We start from the raw sequence: 3,608 nt of genomic DNA, 5'->3' as shown, positions 1-3,608 counted from the left end.
TAAGGGCAGAGGGTGGGGTGGGAACCGGGTGGAGGGGAGTTATGGGGGAAAAAGAGGAACAAATGTAATAATCTGAACAATAAAGATTTAATTATAAAAAAAGGAAAGATCTAAATGAGTCCAGGCAGTCCCAAACAAGAGAAATAGGACAGACTAATCTATAATGGCACATACTTCTGCCACCCCAAATACCCCTGCCCGAGCCTGAGCTACAGCCCCTGCAGAGTGTGATAGGAACAACTCAGGGCCAGGCTGCATTAGCCCAGGCCTGCAGTCTCAGGTTTGCTTCTAGATGACTTCGAGCAAGGGCCTGGCCCTCTCTGGGCCTCAGTGTCCTCAGCTGAAACACGGAGCTGGACTAGATCAGTGCTTCTCAACCTTGGGGTGGAATACACAGATATTCCCTTTCTAGAGCAAACATTCCAATATAACCAGTCCCTGAGAAGATATCTTTGGTCAAATTGCAACTCCCACCCCCAGATCTGCATGTCCTCCATTTTCAGAATTGAACATAGGCTATGAAAACATCTTCCAATTATGAATTATAGCTGCTTTTATAAGTGTAAGGAAAGCTGTGTTCAGATTACCATCAAAATAAGAACATAAAAGCTCAATTTTCAAAGAACTTGTGACCCTCGAGAATATATCAGCAGACCCCCTCCCCGAGTTGCACAAATCCTAGGCTGAGAATGACTGGGCCAGATGTTTTCCAACATACTCTGTGCCTATGGCTACTTTTTTGGTCTCTTGGCTGTGCATATACTTACTTCCATGGACCCAGACATCCCCCCTCTCCCTGTCCCTTCCTGTAACGTTCAGCACCTCTAGCAGGCTTGATAGGCCCCTCACTTCCATGCCAAGGCCCCCAGAGCAGGCATATGATCAGATGTCAGCTTGAGGCCCCACCTTTCACCCTTCATTAGGTTGGGATCCTATCTCCTGGGCCAACCCCAGGGAGCCACCATATCCAGCGGAGGAAATGGAGAGGGGCCTCTAACATGAACCTTCTGCTGCCCTTAGATCCACCTCTGCGTATCTCCTAGAACACAGCCTTTGGATCCCTGAAGCCACTTCTGGTTCCATGGACATCACTCTCCTTTCCTTGTCAGGTGAACTCACCTGAGGAAGAGGAAACTTGTTCTACAGGTGCTGATGAATTGAGAGAGAGGGGGTGGGGTGGATAAGAAGCCAAGCATGGCCATCCTATCTATTTATCTCTTTCCTCTGAGAGGCTGCAGTATGCATGGAGAGCCCTGGACTAGCCCAGAGGGCAGGGTTGGGAGGATCCAAGACAGGCACTGGACACTGGAGAGACCAAAATGCCTGGCATCTGTTAGGGACTTGCTGCCTTACGACCTCACCTCCCTGGATACCAGTTTACTTATCTAGGAATTGGGCAGGTTCCCAGTTGTTGAGAGGATTGGAGGAGGTTGTGAGTGACAAGGCCCTTTGGAAACTATAAAGTGCTATGCCCTGAACACATGTGTACATGTACATGAAAGCATTCACCCCAGCAAACTTTGGACCCCTCCCATTTGTTGCTAATGCTTGCACTTGAGTATGCATCAGAATGACCTGGAGGGCTTGTTAAAACACAGATTGCTGGGCCCCACCCCAATCCCTGATTCAGTCAGACTGGGGCAGTGCCCAGGAATTTGCATTGCTAAAGAGTTCCCAAGTGATGCTGATGCTGCTGGTCCTGAGACCACAGTTGGAGAACCATATGCAAAGGGTTTCACATCTACCATGGTATCTGCGTATGTTCTTGCTATGTGTTTTTCTCTTGGTCACAACTACTCTGAGCCACAGGCATTCCCAGTTCCCATAGGGGCCTGCCAGAGGGATCTCTTAGAGGCCTTGCTCTGTCTCCCACGTAGCCTGTATTCAGAGCATGAGAGAACAATTGAAAGGTAGCAAGCCCTCCCAACACACATCAGTCATATTCACAGATACAACCATTGCGTGTGTGTGCGTGCACACACACACACACATACATACACACACACTCATCTCACACCTGTATAACCTAGTGGCTAAATACAGACTCATGAACAAAACTGCCCAAATTGGCCAGCTCCCCCACTTCCTAAAGTACGACCTTGGACAAGTCACTTCACATCTCAGTGCTTCAGTTTCCTCACCAACAAAAATAAGGGTAATAACACTGCATAGGGTAGTTAAGAGACTCAATGAGATGATGAATGGAAATCTCTTGGAAGAATGCTATTATTATAATTTTTAGAAGTGGGCTTCAGGCCCCTAAAGGAAGCTCAATGGGAGGGGGAAACTCAGGGCAGGCCATAACTATTAACAAATTCCCTTGGGTCAAAACAGCTTCTGGGTTTGACCATGATTCCCTTGGGAGGCAGGAGATCTGGACTCCAGTGCCAGTTGTTTCTGACTCACTTTCTGTGTGTCTTCAGGTGAGTCCCTTGCCATCCCTGGGCATCAGCATCCTCATCTGTCCCATAAGGGCTGAGCTGATTGTTGGTCAGGGCTTTCTTCCAGCTCCGCCACATGGTGGGTTCATGCCCAGTGGTGCATGGCAGAGGCAACAGCCACAATGCCACAGGCCCAGCCCATGGGCCAGTTTTGTTCTTGCTGGAGCTCAGATAAACTGCTATCCTCCCTGAGCAAGAGACTGTCAGCAACTCTCCCATGGCTGACTCCTCTACTCACTGCTCAGGTGCAAAGAGCCCTGGGGCCACCAGAGGCCCGGTAAGGAATATCAGAGAGAAGATTCATGATAGCCCCTGTACCGCTGGACCCTGCCTGTAAGACTAGAAAGCCAGTTGTGTCCATCTACTCACAACAGCTGGGGGTGAGAGGCAAGGAGCACAAAAGATGCTTGAGTTCCAGAATCTGTGCCGGGATCCCTAGTCTTCATGTACATCTCTCAGTGAGTCAGGAGCCCTTGGAAGTGGATACCCATTGTTCCTAGTTATCTCTGTGCCCCAGTGCCCAAGGTACCAGGACATGAACCCCAGACTATCAGATTCCAAGTCCAGTGGCCTGGGCTGTGAAAGCCTGTGGGAGTAAGACACGAGAAAAGTCCCCATATTACTTCTGCTTTCCGTCTTCGCGTTTTTGCTTAAACTGACACTTTCCCCATAAATTCTCAAGCCAGCCCCACCTCACAATCCCGATTTCCCTGTTGTGCTCAATTTTCTCTTTTCTGGAGCTCTTATCACCTTCTAGCATAAAATATATTTGCCTTATTGTTTATAGTGTATCTCTGAGGCCTGGAAGCTTTGTCCATGCTGTGTATTGTGGTATCTCCAGTGCCTACAACAGTGCCTAGTGCTCAACAGATATTAAGTGAAGAAGTGAAGTGTGCGCTAGGAGCTCAGAATGGTGGTGAAAACTACCTCTTAGTTGATCTCCTTGCCTCTGCCCTCCACACTGCTCTAAGTGGATGACTTTCCAAAATGCCAACCTGACCATGTTCCTCCCCTGTCTCTAACCCCTTCAGGATTCCACATAACCCCTGCCCTCTGACCAGAACAGATTATTTGCAGCTTCTCCAAATTGCCCTGGTCTTCTCTGCCTTTGTGCCTTTGCCCACATGATGCTGTCTGCTCTCCAGCACATCTGCCACCTAGAAAACT

At 48.8% G+C, this 3,608-nt stretch overlaps 1 long non-coding RNA gene across 1 annotated transcript in view; it reads left to right on the top strand.

Annotated features, from left to right (window-relative positions):
* Positions 1–3,295, top strand: part of LOC107183337 — a 3,780-nt gene extending 485 nt beyond the window's left edge. Inside the window, exons 2-3 of the long non-coding RNA XR_001514117.1 lie at positions 2,424–2,427; positions 3,283–3,295. This is a non-coding gene — a long non-coding RNA (uncharacterized LOC107183337). The remainder of the gene's footprint in view (positions 1–2,423; positions 2,428–3,282) is intronic.
* The last annotated feature ends 313 nt before the right edge of the window (positions 3,296–3,608 follow it).

This window comes from Myotis davidii, unplaced genomic scaffold (assembly GCF_000327345.1).
Source record: "Myotis davidii unplaced genomic scaffold, ASM32734v1 scaffold1520, whole genome shotgun sequence".
NCBI classification, from domain to species: domain Eukaryota; kingdom Metazoa; phylum Chordata; class Mammalia; order Chiroptera; family Vespertilionidae; genus Myotis; species Myotis davidii.
The sequence above is the reverse complement of the archived record's forward strand: the minus strand, read 5'-3'. Positions and strand labels throughout refer to the sequence as shown.